We start from the raw sequence: 19,219 nt of genomic DNA, 5'->3' as shown, positions 1-19,219 counted from the left end.
GTCTGTCGAAGATGTCAGGCTCCCAGGCCCACGGGGCTGTGGATCATGGTTCTCCGTTCTGCTCTTAAGAGCACCACAGGGGCCAGCTCTGTACATCAGGGATGAGAACCTCTGCTCTGAGGGTCAGCCCTGTCCCTTCCTGACCTGATGTGGCTTGACTCTCTCCTTTGACCTCTCCACCCCAGCCACACAGGTCCTTCTTTCTGTTCCCCAAAAAGGAATACCTCAGTCCAGCCTCAGGGCCCTTGGATCAACTGTGACCTTGGCCCGGAGTGTCCTTCCCTGCACATGGCTGGCTCTTTACATAGTTCAGTTCCCCCTTAACTGTCACCTCGGAGAGGCCTTCCCAAGCCTCTCGAAGCACTCACAGTCCCCTTTGTATTTCCTTGGAGAATGGACCATCCACTGGTTTGTTGATTGCCCATTTCTCCTGCTAGAATGTCTGCTCCGTGAGAGCAAAAATGCTGTTTGTGGTGTTTATTCCCAGAGCCTGAGACAGTATCTGGTACAGAGTAGGTGCTCAACTAACAGGAGATAAAGAAACACGTTTCTTTGCAAGGTCCATTTTCCATAGCACTCCCACTGCATCCCCCTGGAAATGCTGATGCAGCTATGGGTCTCTGGGTGTTCCCCAAACACACCAGGTGCATTCCCGTCTCTACCTGGACAATTTTCCACCTCATCTTCTCAGCCTGGCAAAGCTGCCCCTGGCTTCGAAACCAGCTTCAACTTCCTCCCTGTGAAACTATCCCTGGCTGCCTGGTCTGAATGAGTTGCTCCCTCCTGGGCCTCCAAGGTGCCTGTACACATATACCTTGTCACTGCACGAGTAAACATTGCGCTGCACTGAACGTTTTGTGTGTGTTCTCACTCACGGCCTGCTCTCATTAAGGGCAGGGCTCGGCTGACTCAGTACTGAATTCTGAGCACCCAGCCCGTGACTGGCACACAATGAATGCAACAATTAGGTCTGAATGAAGTCAACTCTGGGCTCTTACTGCCTGCGTCCATTCAGCAAGCATCAACAGGGCAGCTAACTGTGTACAACCACTGATTCAGAACCTTGTAGTAGGTCCAAAGATGAACAGAAACCATCTTTTGGCTGAAAGGATTATCAATCGAGAAGGGGAGCAGATCCCTTCCAGTAATTCTTTTTTATTTTTTTATTTTTTGAAGATGGAGTTTTGCTCTGTTACCAGGCTGGCGTGCATGGCACGATCTCAGCTCACTGTAACCTCTGACTCCCTGGGTTCAAGTGTTCTCCTGCTTCAGCCTCCCAAGTAGCTGGGATTAGGCACTTGCCATCACACCTGGCTAATTTTTTTTTTTTTTTTTTGAGACAGAGTCTTGCTCTGTTCCAGCTGGAGGGCAGTGGCGCAATCTTCCGCTCACTGCAAGCTTGCCTCCCGGTTCACGCCATTCTCCTGCTCAGCCCTCCCGAGAGCTGGGACTACAGGCACCGCCACCACACCCGGCTAATTTTTTTTTTTGTATTTTTAGTGGAGACGGGGTTTCACCGTGTTAGCCAGGATGGTCTCGATCTCCTGACCTCGTGATCTGCCTGCCTCAGCCTCCCAAGTGCTGGGATTAACAGGCTTGAGCCACCACACCCGCCCCACACCTGGCTAATTTTAGTATTTTTAGGTAAAGATGGGGGTTTCCCATGTTGGCCAGGCTGGTCTCAACTCCTGACCTCAGGTGATCCACCCACCTCAGCCTCCCAAAGTGCTGGGATTAAAGGCGTGAGCCACTGCACTGGCCCCGCCCGCAATAATTCTAACACCAGTGTGAGAGGCTAGCACTTCTGGTGCTAGAATGAGCTAGGGGAGTGGTTTATTTTCCATTACTGCTGTAACAATTATCAAAACTTGGGGGGCTTAAAGCGACCACACATTATCCTCTTACAATTCTGAAGCCAGGAGTCAACCGCACCCGGATATTGGGGTTTTTATTTGCCTACCACAGCAGGGCAGGATGGACTTCTCATGGGCGAGGCCTTTGCCCAGCCAGCTTTACAGTTACTGAAGCTTTATTGAATCACTAGTACTACAAGGCCTGTGATAGCTACTTTTACGTATTGACTCATTTAATCTCATGAAGAGTTTGTTAAAAAGTCTAGTCCTGGCTGCCTGGTGCTCACACAGTAATCCCAGCACTTTGGAAGGCTGAGGTGGGTGGATTGCCTGAGGTCAGGAGGTCGAGACAGCCCTGGCCAACATGGTGAAACCCCATCTCTACTAAAAATAGAAAAAATTAGCTGGGCGCAGTGGTGGGCACTTTGTAATCCCAGCTACTATGGAGGCTGAGGCAGGAGAGTCGCTTGAACCTGGAGACGGAGATTGCAGTGAGCCGAGATCAAGCCATTGCACTCCAGCCTGGGCAACAAGAGTGAAACTCTGTCTCAAAAAAAAAAAAAAAAAAAAGGCCTGAAAGGGGAACCCACTGGAGTTTCTGCTTCTCACTCACCCCCATGTCCCTCAGGCCAAGGAAACGGTGAGGGGAAGTGAAAACGGGGGAAAAACAGGGAGGGAAGGGCAGAGGGAAGGGAAGACAGAAGGGAGGGAAGGACAGAGGGGACGAAGCCCTGGTCAAGACTCCTCTCACAGGGGTCTTCACCTGTGAGAGGCAGTGAGGTGTCTACAGGTGACCCTGAGGCTGGTTTTCTGTCTGTGATTTCCCCATCCATTCCAGTGGTCCCCAGCCTTCCCTCCTCTGTCCTCTCCCCTGGGCCTCATCCAGGCTTCAGTCTCTAGGAGGCTGATGTACTGCCTGGAAGGGTGGGGTGTTCCTGGGTGTCCGTATCCTACTCTTGATCCACCCAGGCCGACGGTTCCTGGAACCAGTCAGAGGCGACTGAGGGTGAGAGGGGAAGAAAGGCTGGGTCACTTGCCCCTGGGTAGGGGAGCCCCTGGCCAGCCCTGGGTATGCAGGGGGTGCTGGGGGATCCCCTCATCCTGTCTTTTCAAACCGGGCAGGGGCCAGGGCACCCAGCAATGTCCCGAATCTCCCAGGCCTGGAAGGTGGAGGGTGGGCCCTTTCCAGCCAGACACAATCATTAGTGGGAGATCTGGGTGGGGGCCGCAGGATAGAGGCAAGAAACAGAATAGAGGAAGGGGATTCCACCTGCAGAGGCAGCAGGTGTGGCTGGGTGAGGGTGCACTTCTCAGGCGATGCTGGGCCATGGTGGGAGTGCCTGGAGGTGAGCGAGGGCAGGAGATCTGTGAGCGCCAGGGCCCTCCAGGTGACAGGGTCCCTGTGTCAGAGGGGTGAATGGAAAGGACCCAGTGGGTCTAGTGACAGGGGACTAGGGTTGGAAGAGGGTCTCTGGGTTCTCTCCTCATCAGCCAAGCCAAGGTTCACGGGAAGCGTTCCAGGCTCTGGGCTTCTCACTTTCCCTGCCACCTGATACCTGACCTTTTTCCTTGGGATGAAGGTAGTGGCATGTCCCTTTCCTGGGACCTTGTCTTTACCCCAGCACACCAGGCTCCATGATCTAACAATTCAGCAAGCCACTCAAGAGCACCTGCTGCATACAGCCTGCCCTGTTGTGGAGGGGTGTGGGGTGTGGGGTGGGCACATCTAAGGGTTGACAGTTAATGCTTGGGGGGCCTGTAGGAGCCAAGCCACATGGCAGACAGGGCATGACTTGTCTTTTGTTTTCTCTTTTGTTTATTCTGAGATGGAACCTCACTCTGTCGCCGCTGGAGGGCAGTGGGCGCCTCAGCTCACTGCGAACTCTACTCTCGGTTCAACGATCTCTGCTCAGCCTCCGATACTGGGATTACAGCACCCGCACCACCCCTGACTTATTTTTGTATTTTCAGTAGAGTCGGGTTTCACCGGTTGGCAGGCTGGTCTCAAATTCCTGACTCAGTGATCTGCCTGCCTCGGCTCCAAAGTTTGGGATTACAGGCGTGAGCCCTGAGCCCGGCCAGACTTGTCAATATTAATATGCATCTATTGGCTGGGGTGGTGATCATTCTTATATCCAGCACTTGGAGGCAGAGGGGAGGACTGTTTGAGCCCAGGAGCCCAAGACCAGCCTGGTTAGTGAGACCCATCTCTATTTAAAATAAAAAAAAAATGCACCTATTGAACATTCCTGTCACAGGGCTCATCATTCCACACCCTCTGCCTCCCACAACATATATGGGGTGATATTAGGGGACACCGTCCCAAAACCTAGCCCTGCTCAAATTCAGTAGGTCCATCTGTGCTTGCTCTCCACATGCTGGCTTTTCTGCCTCTCTGCAGAGGAGACTGAGGGGAGTCAAGGCTGGGCTGGACCCCGACACTGGGGGAAGTTCTGAGTTCTCCCAGCCACTCCTGGGCTCCCCCTCCCACGTGCACTCGACTCACAGCTCTGGGCTGAAGTGGGATTCCAGCAGGGTGAGGACTGGCGGCGTGGCTCTACGGGGAGGCAGAGGGGCGGTGGCACCCCCCGGCTGGCCACCTCCCCAGGGCCCTGGCTCTGCCCCACATTTGCTGAGGGAAGGCAGGCAGTCCCTTTTCTAAGCCAGTGAGGCCCATGGGCAGCCCAGCTGGCCACGGAGGACAGGGCCTGGGAAGGGAGGGTTCCTAGGAGAGGATGGGGATGGGGAGGGTTTCGTTCGTGTCTTTTGTGTGTGAGTGCCTGCTGTGCAGTCTTGACTCTGGCTGCTCCAGGTAAGCGGGGTTTTACTGGGTCTTTCTCCCCCTGAAGACAGTCCTGGATGCCAGGAAGTCCTTCCTGATGTCTAACCTCGTGCTCATGGGTCTGACCTTGCTCTCTAGCCTTGGTTTTGAACCTCTCCCCATCCCCGCCAGCACCTTCATAGGCTGGGGGGAGCAGTAAAGTCGGGCTCACTGCTGTCTTCAGGTAGCTCCTGCCCTTCCCAGCTGGCACGGTCCCCAGCTGGCACTTTCTGTGACAGACCACCACTATCTGAGCAGGAGGTCTTTCCAGATGTCGTCTCATCTGGGAGTCTGGCACATGGAAAACCCAAACCTCCTCCCTGTCCCGTGTGCAGGCAGAGAGCCCAGGCCACCCCACACACAATCACACACATACACACACAAACACCACAACACACCAACACGTACACACACCCACACACACCACACACATCACACACAATCACACTATACACACACCACACACGTATACACACGCAAACAGACACCAACAACACAAACACACACACATCACACACACTAAACACCACACACATAACCCACACATACACACCACAACCAGTACAACCCACACACAAACGCCACAACACACACAACACATCACACCATCACACACACCTACAGCACAACAACACACAAATCACCACACACACACACACACCACACACACACAAACCACAACACATACCACAACACAAACACACAACAAACCACACACACACCAATCACACACACCATACCTACATCACACACTCACCATACATCAACATACACACACACAACCAACACATGCCACACAACATCACACAACAAACCACCACACCACCACACACATCACACATCACAACCAACCACACATACATCACCACACACCACACACCACACATACATACCAACCCACACATAATCACACACATCACCACACCCCACAACACACAAATACACACACACACATCACACACCACACAACATCACAACACCACATACACCACACACACCACACACCACACACATCACACAAACCACACAACACACATACAACCACACATAACCACCAAATTTACCACATCAACACCATATACCACACACACAACACCACACCACACACATACAACCACACACACACACAACACACACACACACAATACACAACAACAACACACACCACCACACATACACACACGCACACAACACACAAACACACACCAACACATACACCCACACAAACACACACACACACACACACCACACATACACACACACACACACAACCATACACACCACACCCACCACCACACACATACACACACAACACACACCAACACCACACTATACAACAAACACAAGCACACCACACACACACACACCAAACACCAGAAACACACACACATACACACACACACACAACACACCAACCAACATACATCAACAAAACACACCATACACAAACAAACAACACACACACACACATACACACACACAAATACCACACCACACATACACAACACACACAACACATCACACACACACTAACCACCACACACACATCCACCAACATACACACACCACACACACATACACACCACACACACCACACAACACATAACACACACACACCACACCACACACACACACTACCATCAAGCCACAACCACCACACACCAACACCACACAAACATACCACATACACATACCACACACATAAACCACACACCACACACACACCCACAACACACACACATACACATACCACACACAGCACATACACTCACACACATACACACACCACATCACACAACACACAAACCACATACACACACCACATCCACATACACACATACACCACACAAACCACACACCAACACACATATACCACCACAACCACCACCCACAAATATACACACCACACAAAAATACACAAAATAACAATACCAAACACACCAACCACACACACACAAACACACACAAGCATACAACAAACACATACACAACCACACACAAACACAACAACCACACACATACACACATACACCACAACACGCCAAACACCACACACCAGTCACACACACGCCACCACACAAACCACCACATCCACACAACACCACACACACCAACACAAACACCACAACACCACACATACACCCAACCACACAACCATAATACATCACACACACACTTGCCACACCACCACACAACACATACACACAAACCCACACACATACCACAGACCACCACACAACCACCCCACACATACCCACACCACCACACCACACACACACATTCCCCACCACACCCCCAACACTACACAAACCACGCAACCACATACACCACACAACAAACCAACAAAGCTCACACACAACACACAACACAAACAAACATATAAACACACACACATTGCATACACCACCACACACCATAAACCAACACACAACACCCAACACGACAACATACAACACATACATACACATTCCTCTCATGACCCTAAGAACATGCTTTGGCATTCTGTAACGTGGTTACTTTGTTTCTGCACAAACCTGGCCGGAGGGTCCTACAGAGCAAAGCACCAGTGGAGGGAGGGGTGAAGCGATGAGTACAGTGGCAGGGGGCAGGGGAGCCAGGGAAGGCAGGGGGGCCAGGGGAGGCAGGGGAGCCAGGCAGTAGTGAGGTTAGGCCCGGCTGGCCTGGCAGTTAGGCCGCTCAGTTTCCTGGGTGGAGAGCCAAGCCTGGTGTGCCTATGAGGGGCTTGCTGCTCTGCCCGGGACCTCACTAGCGGGAATTCCTGCATCTCCCCTTGAAGCAGAGATACTGGCAGTGCCAGATCAGATACTGGGGTTGGTCTGAGCGGGAACCAGGGGACCTGGTGAGTCAGTGGTCCTGATCTTCGGGATAGCAGACCCCATCACAATCCCAGTGCAGCAGCCCAGGGTCTGCCTCCAGTATCCTACCACCCTGTCTCTGGGTTTTCAAGCCGACCTCGTGTGCCCCAATCCTCCTGAACAGGAGATGAGGGCTGGGTGGGTCTCTGCGGATGCAGATGGGCCCACTGGAGCAGAGGAGAGGGTGCTGGGAACAAACTGGCCCTCAGCTCAGCTGATCCAGGGTCCTTCACAGAACTTAGGGCTTCGAGTGGGTCTGGGAGGGGGTGCACCAGATGAGCTGAGGGGGCTACTAGTGTGTCCTGGGGTTATCCTCTGAGGTCGTGTGAAGTCAGCCTGAGCCTCAGCAGATTCAGATTCTACAGGCTTATGTGCGCCTTCACAAGCGTTCAACCTCTGGGTGGCTGAGGGGCCTCGCTCTTTGGTGCATGCCCATGGCCTCAACTGGAACCCCTCTTGGGCATTTCAACCATTGCACGACAGCGGCAGTAATCACAACAACCTTCTGCTCTTTCTGGGCCCCTTCCTCGTGTTTGCATTGAAACGCCAGATGACCTTTGTGGATGAGAAAGCTTTGCCTGGTTTGAGTGAGGCCAGTCATAACTCATTAATTATTAACGAATCACTTATTAACTAACGAACCTCGGGGCACTCTGGCCAGGGCACTGTGCCCAGGGCTGGGGATTCAAAGAGAATGAACAAACATGGCTTGTCTCCCAGAGTTCAGAGTCCAGTGGGGAGGAAATACCAAAAAAGTCATAGAAATAGGTATATTCACAACCTGAGAAGGGAGGAGGTATGGCCCGGAAAAAAGACGCAGAAAGGTAATCCAAGAGGGCTTTCTGGAGGGGTGGCAGTGAGCTAGAGGTGAATTTATTGGGGAAGAGGGGAGTGAGCCTAGGCAGCTTAGGCCATGACCCCATGTGGAGACGGCTGCATAAGGTCTCTCTCCTGGCATCCGTGTTTACCCATGCTGGGCATCCTACCCCCATCATCCTTTAACCCCCTGAGGGCTAGGCTGGGTCCCAGAAATTCCAGGAGGGTGCTCAGAGAAGAACACGGGACTCTCATCACCTCACCTGGCTCACTTCTGAAAAGGCTGCAAGAAGGGTGTCGGAGGGCCTCCTGGAGGCTGCCAAGGGCATTTTCTCATGGGCCCACGTCTCTCCCAGATTCCTCGTGGCTATGATCAGTATTCCAGCTTTGTGCTGGCTACAGGTGGATGATGCCCACCTGGCTGCGATGACTTCTGCACCAAGTGAGGCTGGGTCTCTGGAGCTGCCCAGGGGCTGACCCTGCCGGAGCAACCTGGAGTGCAGACTGAGAACCTCAGGAGGACCTGGTCTACCTGAAGAAGAACCACGAGGAAGTGAGCTCAGCTCAGGGAATGCAGCGAAATTCACCTGGAAGCAAGCGAGGCTGGGGCCAGAACTCCCTGGGCTGCGCCATGCTTTCAGTCCAGTTCCCATCTTTTGTGGATGGCTAGCCCTGACCCTCAGAGGACCTGGGTGAGGCCTGGAGGAGCCCCTCTTCCAAATAGACTTCATTTGTCCCTTGAGGCTCAGCTCACTGCAGTTAAGTAACTAATGAGTAACTCAGTGTAAGAACACAATGCTAATTATTATAATTATTATAATAGTGATAGTCATTAAAACAAGGAGCTTCTGCCCAGCACTGCAAGTGACTCACAGCCATTATCTCGCTGATACAACAGCTGGGAGAAGATACTCTTTTTCCTTTTGACCCGTGAAGACACTGAGGCTCAGAGAGGTTAAGGGATTTATCTACAGCTGCACAGGGACCCTCCTTCAGGCCTGTCGGACTCATATCCACCCCCACTCTCTGGCCTCTCTCCTGCTTCCTTTCCAGAAGGTTCTAGGTCCCAGAGACTCCAAGCTCAACCCAAGGATAGAGATCCAAGGTCCTGCCGGGGCAGTCAGGAGGCCTTACATGCCTGTCCTGTGGCTTCCTTCTCAGCGAGCTCTGTGCTGCTCTAAGCTGGGGGAGCTACTCCCTGAGAAGCAGGACACCTGGAAGGTGTTCCCCTGGCTTTGAGGCTGGTTATACAATTGCTTTCCTCCAGCAGATTAACATTTGCTAACGGGGCTGGTGCGGTGACACCAGCGTAGGGTTGCTTTCTGCAAGCCTGTGCTTTGGGGGTGTGGGGGCAAGGCAGTGTGGGGAAGGTCAGGGCAGTGAGTGAGGTCGCCATGGTCATCCTCACCGTGCTGGGGGGTTGTCATCTCTCGGGGCTTAGCCACTTGTTGGGGATGGGTGAAGTCCAGTCCCGAGTCCAGTGGTGTTGGGAGGTTGCTGATATTCCTAGCCTGTATGTTTGAGAAATGAACACCATCCACTTCCACCTTCAGGGTGAGGAGCTGTTGGCCTATTGTGTCCGTCTGTCTGTCTGTCATCTGTAACCTGCTCTCTCCGAGAGAGAGAAGGCAGGCCCAGGGTCTTTCCCAGGATGGCCTTGGTGAGCTCCTGCTGTCCTCTCTGCCCAGGAAATGAACGCCCTTTGAGGTCAGGTGGATGAGGATGTCAGTGTGAAGATGGACACTGTGCCTGGAGTGAAGCTGAGCTGCATCCTGAATGAGAGGCGTGACCAGGACAAGAATTGGTGGAGAAAGCCGCAACGATGCCCAGGGCTGTTCTTCAGCGTGGTGGGTGGCCATGTGTAAGCAGGTTGCACACGTGTGGGCACATGTGCTGGCATGCTGGTGCAGCTGGAACACTGGAAAACTGTCCCAGTTGGAAGGACTTTTGGAACCAGTTGGACCAGCCCTCATGTTTTAGATGTAAATGTGAGGCTCAAGAGGACTCAAGCTCACACAGCCCTTCACTGTGGCCTGCAAAATAGATCCAGGTCTCTACAAGTCTGGTCTTGGGTTTCCACCACAGCTGTTTACAGGATGTGTGTATTTGAGTACATATGCATACCCTTGGCAAGCACAGGCTGAGTCTCCAGGTCCTAGGGACAGCAACAGGCGCAAAAGAATACACCCAGTGCTGTCTTTGAGGTGCTGCAATTCGGTAGGAGTAAGAACTGCAAACGACCGCAGAGCAGGCTGAATTCCTCAAGGTCCAATGTGGGTGCAGAGGGTCTTTGTGTGCAGTGCCTTTGGGGCCCCATAGAGGCAGGGAGGGTTAGGGATGGTTCTGGGAGGTGAGGGTTCAGGAGCACCCTTTCCTGTGCCCCACTTCTGAAAGGTCTCCTTAAACCCTTGTGACCCACTCTGCCTTCCAGAGAGAGGGGCTAAACTGCGAGGTGCACCAACACAGAGGCCCTGCAGAGTGGCAGGATAGAGATATGGAGCTCTACATCTCTGTGCAGAACCTGAGCTGTCCCAGCTCAGCAAGGTAGGGCCTCTGTCCCCTCCCACCCTGTACCTGTCACCCAGGTGAGCCAGCCTTTTAGACCCTGCTTGGAGAACCAGAGTCCCACCCAGCCTGTCCTTCACACTCAGTGGCTGGGTGCACTACCACCCCCTGTGCTGGCAGCACCACAGCCCATACAGGAGGGGTCCTCTCTAGTGCCTGCATGGGGAAGGGTCCCAGGTCCATCTATCGCACCACCTATCTCTTGGCCCACAGAAAGCATCGCTGGAGGGGCAGCCTGGTAGAGACGGAGGTGTTTATGGGACTCAGCTGGCCCAGCTGCAAGGGGCTCTCAGAGCATGGAGCAGCACTGGCGAGCTCTGCTGCGACGCGAGCACCAGGACCACAAGCACCAGGTCTTCTGGACGGAAGACGCGGCTGGAGCAGGGAGATCGCCACCTACCACTGCTTACTAGAGGTTGAGGACGCCAGTGAGTGTGCACCCAGGTACCTTGCTGGGGGGGCTGGGGCCCGCTTCACCCAGGGAGAAGTTTGGTGTCTGAGTACAGCAAGTTCAGGAGGCTGTGAATGTCGGAAGCTGTGGGGTTTGCAGGAGTGAAACTGACGATGCAGGCTGGAGTCTGCTGAGGGCCTTGAATGCCAAGTAAGCTTGGACTAGATCAAATAGGCAATGGGAGAGCCATGAGGATTTGGAGCAGGAGAGGGAATGACATCAAGATATTTTAGAACATTCCTCTGGCTGCAAGGGAGAAATGGATCAGAGGGGTCAGGGTGGGGCCAGAGAGATGGTCAGGGGGCTGGAGCAGGAGTCTGGCCAGAGAAGTCCTGTGGTGGGGGTGGGGGGCGGGGGAAGGAAGGTAGTGCACGCAGAAGAGAGGTTATAGCTCAAAACAGCAGGACTGGATGCCTGGACCTCAGGGTAAGCGTGGCTCACAGTCAGGACTCAGTAAGTGTCAGGTGAACACATGAAGGAGTGGGCATTGATGGCCCTGGGTTTCTGGTTCCGATGACTGTGTGAGTGGTGTGAGGTGAAGAGCAAGGTGGGTGGTGGTCGAGTTTGCAGTTGGGAAGGGTGATCAGGCCTTCAGCTGAGAGTGTCCCGGAGTCTCCATGCTTAGTCACACGTTGCAGCTTTTTGCTCCCCGAAAATGGTGAAGTCCATCTATAGTCTAACGACAGTCTCTCCTGCTTTAATTGGGTCTATTTGTTGGGCCCTCTGGGATATGGAAAAACCACTTGCTCAGCTTCTCCTTGTAAATTCCTGGTGAGTAGCCACAGAGGGCCGCCGGGCCTACTGCTGTGCTGTTTCTTTTTCTTCTTCCTGCTGTGCTGAACCCCTGCCCTTTCATTCTTGGGCCTGTGCTAATTTCTGTGCATTCCCAAACTGTGATTTTTCACCAATTTGGGGGAACCTCCTCTGCCAGGGCCTGCTTCTGCCCAGCAGTGCTTGCAGGGGCCTGGGCTGGCTGGCATCCCTGGGCTGATGGGTGCTCCTCTCCCTGCAGGCTGGCCACTCAGTACTCCTTGTCCCTGGCCTTGCAGCCCACCTGGGAAGGTAAGAAGCTGCCCTATCCTGCTGTGTGGACCCCAAGGCAGGGGAGAGGTTGAGGACCCTTCTGTGTGGGAGACTGGGGGTACCACAGACTCGGGGGCAGGTGGGGGGAAGAGTTCCTTCCTGATGTTCCCTGTGCCTCCCTCTTCCATCGCCTGCAGCCACAGTGACCAGCCGCCAGGTGTGCCATCATGGAGGAAGTCCAGGTTGGAGAGGTGGTCTCCTTCTGTGAGCAGGTCCACACCCACTGAGGCCCCTTTCTGCCTGTGACAGCCCCACCTCGAGGGCCACGGCACAGCCATCGGCTCCAGCTCCCAGCATGCTACTGCCACGCCCCAGTGTCCGTCTGGGCCCGGTCCATGACCTGTTGTCATTCTATATCTACTTTCTCAGCCCCTCACTGAGGAGGCCTCCTGGGTTTGTCCAGTGCTTGCTATTAAAGCTTTGCTCCAAGTTCAATGCCTCATGTGATCTGGTCTGTTCATTGGTTTGGGGCAGTGTGGGCTGAGGGACTGGGGGAGGTGGAGAGTTTATTGAGTGTTTGGGTATCGGCTTGTCACCTGACAATCTGTTCTGCCCACTCCATCCAGGCCTGGGGCTCCTGGAAAGACGAGAGGGGAGGAGGCGGAAGGATTAAGGGTGAGGGATGGGACAGCCCCTTGTATTGAGAAAAGTTTCTAAGAATCAGCCCCTGAGTCCCTGTCACCTGTGGCTGGTCCCTGGGAGGGCCACACAGATTTTCCAAGGACCACCAAGCCTCAGCCCAGGGCGGGTTCAAGAGCAGAAGGAGAGGGGATTGGTGGGGAGGGGCTTCTGAAGGAGTGGTCCAGGGCATTGATGAGTGAGAGGGGGTGGCAGCGACGCAGCCAGCCCAGGAAACCAGACCGGCTTTGCCCAGCTCGGGGTGTGTGTGGGGCGGGATGGCCACTGTGTGGGTACACGTGGGGCGCCTCTTGTTTGCTTTGGTGGCTTGGCAGCCGCTGGGCTATTGAGGAATCTCTCTCGGCTGCTGGTGGGGCTTTCTGGGCCTGTCTGGGAAGTGGAAGCCATCAGCAGTCTGAAACATGACCACCTTCCACCCAGCGGGCCTGGTGGGACCCTAGGACCCAGGGCTGGGCTTGGGGTGGTGGGCAGGGCAGGGTGGGGCTGTGGGGTGGGGCACATGGCCCACGAGGAGCCACATCTTGGGGAGCCTGGAGTGGGGAGGGGGCTGGCTGGGGTCTCTGTAAGAGCCTCTTGGGCAATGTCCTTTAGGTTTCCTGTGGGCTGAGACCTGAGATAAATGCCCCTCACCTGACCCTGAGGTCTCTTGGGGTACAGAAGGGTGAGAGGAGTGGAAGGGGGCATCCCCTCTCAGTTTAGCTTAGCACAGCCCACCATTTCCCCATCCTATAGCTGAGCCCCTGTTTGCCCACCCCAGCCTGGAGTGTAAACCTGGGAAAGGTTTACATGAGGAGACTGGGTTAGCAAGGGCTTCTAGGGATGGGGCAGGGTCAGAAGCTGACTGGATGGAACTGTAGCCCCTAGAGTGCATTCCTGGGTGTCAGGCTCTGCAGAAGGGGCCAGTGTGGACACTGCACCCCTCTGGAGCCCCAATTTCTTTATCTGTGATGTGGTTGGCCTCGAGGCTTGATGGCATTTCTGTGCTGTGAGGTGGGCCTGGTGGGTTTGGGCTCAGTTTCCAAGGCAGGATCGGCTCTCAGTCCCTCTTTCTCTTCAGCACCCAGCCCGGGCCAGCACCGTGGGTGGAGCAGTGTGGGGTGAAAGACAGCAACTTGGGGGGGGGTCACCTGACACTGCAACCCATTTCCCCACCAGACAGGGTTGAGGCGGGCCGGGCTGGGGTGGTGGCTGCCTGGGAGGGCCTGGGGACGGTGAGTCTGCCTTCTCCTCTTCTCCGTATTAGGTCATGGGAAAGCATAGCTGGAGGCCCTCCTGAATCACAGGTGACGGGCCTGAGACCAGAGGCACACACGCACACGCACGGCACCCAGCACGAGGATTTGGAGAAATGAGGCAAATTCCTGATGATGGGGGGAGGGGGCCCCAGCCACCTGGGAGCTGGCAGGTGGCCATGGTGATGAAAGCCCAGGGGAATGGAAACAGAGGAGCAAGCCTGTTGTAATCGCTACGCCCACTTGGTGGCCTATAAAGGAAGCGGGTGAACCCCGGCAGCCCTACACAACTTGGGGCCCCCTCCTCTCCAGCCCTTCTCCTGTGTGCCTGCCTCCTGCTGCCGCCACCATGACCACCACCATCTGCCAGTTCACCTCCTCCAGCTCCATCAAGGGCTCCTCCAGCCTGGGGGGCGGCTCGGTCCCGCACCTCCTGCCGGCTGTCTGGAGGCCTGGGTGCCGGCTCCTGCAGGCTGGGATTGCTGGTGGCCTGGGGAGCGCCTCGGGGGTAGCAGCTACTTCCAGCTGCTACAGCTTTGGCTCTGGCGGTGGCTACGGCAGCAGCTTTGGGGGGTGTTGATGGGCTGCTGGCCGGAGGTGGAGAAGGCCACCATGCAGAACCTCAATGACCGCCTGGCCTCCTACCTGGACAAGGTGCGCGCCCTGGAGGAGGCCAACACTGAGCTGGGAGGTGAAGATCCGTGACTGGTACCAGAGGCAGGCCCCGGGGCCCGCCCCGTGACTACAACCAGTACTACAGGACAATCGAGGAGCTGCAGAACAGGTAGGGCCTGCTGGTGGGAGGGGTCTCCGGGGGGCATGACTTCCTCCCCGCAACTCTTGCCCTGGCCAAAGGCCTGGAGTCCAGCCATAGGGTCTCAGGGAGCCAAGGGTGGTTTGGCTGTGGCTTAGCTTCTGGGAACCTGCCTTGGGGCCCCTGTGTGGCCCACATCCCCCTTTTCTGGGGGCAGCAGGCTGAGTCAGGAACAAACAGGCCTCGTGGAGCCCCTTGGAGCCTCAGTTTCTCCCTCTGGAGCTCCTCCACCTGGAGAGGTTGTAGGATGAGGCAGGAGGATGCAGATGGAGGGCTGGGCCCATGGGCCGCTGGATGCGTGGTGTCTTGCTCCTTTGGAGCAGGGGTCAGCAGGAGGGGGTTTTGGGAGATGTGGAGTGGGGGTGTCTGAGTGAGCTCCTGATAGCACCTGCTTCGGGGAGGCAGAAAGGAGGGGGTGGGACCTCAGGGTGGGGAAGGCCTCTGATGTGCCTTATTTGGGGATTTTTCTGGCTTCTCCTTTCCTCCTGCTGTCCCTTAAGACGGGCTCAGCAAACCCCAGGGGGCGGGGCTGCTGGCTGGAGCCCAGGGTTAGGGATTAGGAGGGGTCCTGACTTCTGATTTGGAACCACTCTTTGGTGAGGGCTCCTTTAGCCTCCTTTTGGGGGAGCCTGTCAGGGGCACCCTCTAGCTGACTGTAAAAGGAGGGGTTGCCCACATCCCCTCCCTTGTTCTAGAATTCTGGGACAGCTTCTGCCCTGGGGACATTTTCCCATTCTTTTCTGGTTGCCTCATACTCCCAGCCAGCTGTCTCTTCTCCTTTAAGGCTGAGCCTGGCATGGGGGTCTGGTGGGGTACTGAGTAGCGGGGGAAGAAGAGGCACCTTTCAGCCCTTCAGACTCCTGCTTGCCCCTCCTCTGCCAATAATACAGCACGGGGCAAGGGAGGGGCTGGGCGGGAAGAGAGGCCCCCAGGCAGGAAGATCTGCTCAGAACCCTGGTGTGGGCTCAGCCACCCCCATCCAATGACCTGACTACTCTCCCATCTCCTCAGATCCTCACAGCCACCGTGGACAATGCCAACATCCTGCTACAGATTGACAATGCCCATCTGGCTGCTGATGACTTCCGCACCAAGTGAGTCCTAGCTGTGGGCTTGGGCAGCCTGGGCCAGCTGGGGGAGGATCTCAGGGTACCCCTCCTGACCCCAGGACTCCTTGGTTGCTTGTGGCAAGGCCCAGGAGCTCAGGGTGGGGCAGTCCTAGGAGCCCCACTCCTTAGTCCAGGATGCAGTGAAGGCAGCCAGTTCTGAAGGTTGCTGGGCTTAGGCAGGGAATAGAAGAGAGGGAGGAGGGGAGGCGAGGCAGAGAGAAGTAAGGAAGCTGGTGGGCGTGGGATCTGGCCCTGTGATGGTCCCGGGGCCCCGGGGCTGGAATTTGTTTCCACTCGACCCTCTCATCAGCCTTCCAACCCCTTAGAGTCCTGGCAAAATGAAGGCAGGTGAGCAGCCAGGACCTGGACCTGCAGGTCCAAGCAGCCTGGGCTGAAGTCCTGATTCCCACGGCAGGTTTGAGACAGAGCAGGCCCTGCGCCTGAGTGTGGAGGCCGACATCAATGGCCTGCGCAGGGTGCTGGATGAGCTGACCCTGGCCAGAGCCGACCTGGAGATGCAGATTGAGAACCTCAAGGAGGAGCTGGCCTACCTGAAGGAGAACCACGAGGAGGTGAGGTGGCTGGGGCAGAAGGTGAAAGATGCTGAGGAGTGGGTGGCAGAGCCCTGGGGCTGGGCCATGGCTGAGGCCGTGGGAGAGAGCAGAGCAGGCGCACTGGGATTAGTCACCTTAGAGGGCTTCCCTGTCTGCAGAGCCCTGATCCTTGGGGTCCAGCGTGCAGGGCAGACTCCTCTTTGTACCACATTGCTTCTCTGTACCCAAGGAACCTCCCAGGGCCGCAGAGGCTCCCTCTACCTGCCCTGGCCTCCCTCACGAGGGGGGGATAAGTAAGGAAGTCTCCTTCTTGTCCCATTTCAAACTCTCAAAGCTGAACATCTACATAGAAGCTTGGAAATTAGAGGGGAAATTTTGGGGCATAGGCCTAATAATTAGATTTTATTTTGGAGAGCCCTTGGTCTAATGGGGGAGATAGAGTCTGATGGTGGAGGCAATACTGAGCAGATGAATAAAAATCATTTAGAGGGTCAGATAGAGCAGAGGGAGAACAAAGGAGGGGTCCTTGTGGGGAGTGGGGTCCCTGTGGGGGAAGGCTTGGGAGTGAGAGGTCAGGATGGGTCCAGATGCGCACATCCACATCCCCTTTTTCCATAGGAGATGAACACCCTGTGAGGCCAGGTGGGCGGTGAGATCAATGTGGAGATGGACGCTGCCCCAGGCGTGGACCTGAGCCGCATCCTGAACGAGATGCGTGACCAGTATGAGAAGATGGCAGAGAAAGAACCGCAAGGATGCCGAGGATTGGTTCTTCAGCAAGGTGGGGGCTGCTGCAGGCCAGAGGTCTCTCTTAGGGGCTGGGGCTCAGGGGCCTTAGCACTGACAGTAAGCCCACAGCCAGGTGTCTTGGAGGTGCCCCTCCTCAGCAAGCTGCATGGACCACAGGGTCACCCGCTGCATCAACAGACCTGGAGCTGAGCTCAAGCTGGGATCTGGGGGGTGGGTGGGGAGGTAGGGAGCCCCACAGAATAAAGGCAGAGGGTAAAGACCTTGGGAGTCCCACCTCTCTCTCAAGAAGTCAGGAACTAGCACCAAGAGCCAGGCTACATGTTCTGGCTGGTTCTCAAGTTTCCGGTCTGTGCCTCCCACACGCAGGGATTAACCATAAAAAGTTAACATTTCAAATGGCATGTTTCGGGCTTTCGACATGGGAAGCTGGTGAGAAGGCACCACTCTCTCCACAGTTAGATTTGGGAGGAGGCCTGACTTGGGAGAGGGATCCAGGCTCACACCACCCTGTCCTGTGTCCTGTCTGCAGACAGAGGAGCTGAACCGCGAGGTGGCTACCAACAGAGCTGGTGCAGAGCGGCAAGAGCGAGATTTTGGAGCTCCGGCGCACCATGCAGGCCTTGGAGATCGAGCTGCAGTCCCAGCTCAGCATGGTAGGAACAGTCCTGTGCATGGGGGTGGGCCCAGAAGAGGACACTGACACCCTCACTGACCCCTGGTCTTCCTGCCCTCCTGCAGAAAGCATCCCTGGAGGGCAACCTGGCGGAGACAGAGAACCGCTACTGCGTGCAGCTGTCCCAGATCCAGGGGCTGATGGCAGCGTGGAGGAGCAGCTGGCCCAGCTTCGCTGCGAGATGGAGCAGCAGAACCAGGAATACAAGATCCTGCTGGACGTGAAGACGCGGCTGGAGCAGGAGATCGCCACCTACCGCCGCCTGCTGGAGGGCGAGGATGCCCAGTGAGTGGGGGCGCCTGGGGTCAGGGCTGGGGGCCTCTTGGCAGGGGTGGGGCTCTCAGACTCACATCTAATTTCCTCTCTGTTTTTTTTTTTTTTCTTTCAGCTGACTCAGTACAAGAAAGAACATAAGCATCTTCGTGGCTGAGGCCTGGGGATTGGGTGCATGGGACAGGCAGCCCACCTGCACATTGCTGGGGCAGGGTCCCCAGGAGCTCCAGGAGTTGATGGCTGTCCCTCAGCAGGGGTGGGAGAAGTGACCCATTAGCACTGAGGATTGATACTCAGAAAAGATCAAATGAGAGAGCTGTCTGGTCTGATGGGGGTGGGCAGGGAACTGGTCCTTACCTTGGAGATCCTAGTCTGATGGAGGAGACAGGTCCCAGCTCTGGAGATTGTCATCTGATGGGAAGATAGGAACATGGTCTCATGATCTTTGCTCTTGACAGCTTTCGGATGAGCAAAAGCAGTCCTGTCTCTGGGGACTCTAGCCTGATGGGAAATAGGGACATGGTTCCTTGTCCTCCAAATTCCAGTCTGATGGAGAAGATATGATCCTAGCCCCAGGGTTCCTAGTCTAAGAGGAGATAGGGGCCTGGTTTTTGTCTTGGCGATCCAGTCTGATGGGGGAGATGGGAGCAATCTATGTCCTGGAGACTGCAGAGAAATGGAGACGGATTTCATGGAGTCTACATGGCTCC

At 55.5% G+C, this 19,219-nt stretch overlaps 1 pseudogene across 1 annotated transcript; it reads left to right on the top strand.

The window, feature by feature from the left end:
- The first annotated feature begins 14,685 nt into the window (after nucleotides 1-14,685).
- Nucleotides 14,686-18,525, top strand: LOC115834346 (annotated as a pseudogene). Its single transcript, XR_004029268.1, has 6 exons — nucleotides 14,686-15,133; nucleotides 16,162-16,244; nucleotides 16,675-16,831; nucleotides 17,432-17,594; nucleotides 18,093-18,216; nucleotides 18,302-18,525. The product of XR_004029268.1 is annotated as a keratin, type I cytoskeletal 17-like (transcript).
- Nucleotides 18,526-19,219: the final 694 nt, after the last annotated feature.

This window comes from Nomascus leucogenys, unplaced genomic scaffold (genome assembly GCF_006542625.1).
Source record: "Nomascus leucogenys isolate Asia unplaced genomic scaffold, Asia_NLE_v1 001281F_44273_qpd_obj, whole genome shotgun sequence".
In the NCBI taxonomy this organism is placed as follows: Eukaryota; Metazoa; Chordata; class Mammalia; order Primates; family Hylobatidae; genus Nomascus; species Nomascus leucogenys.
The sequence above is the reverse complement of the archived record's forward strand: the minus strand, read 5'-3'. Positions and strand labels throughout refer to the sequence as shown.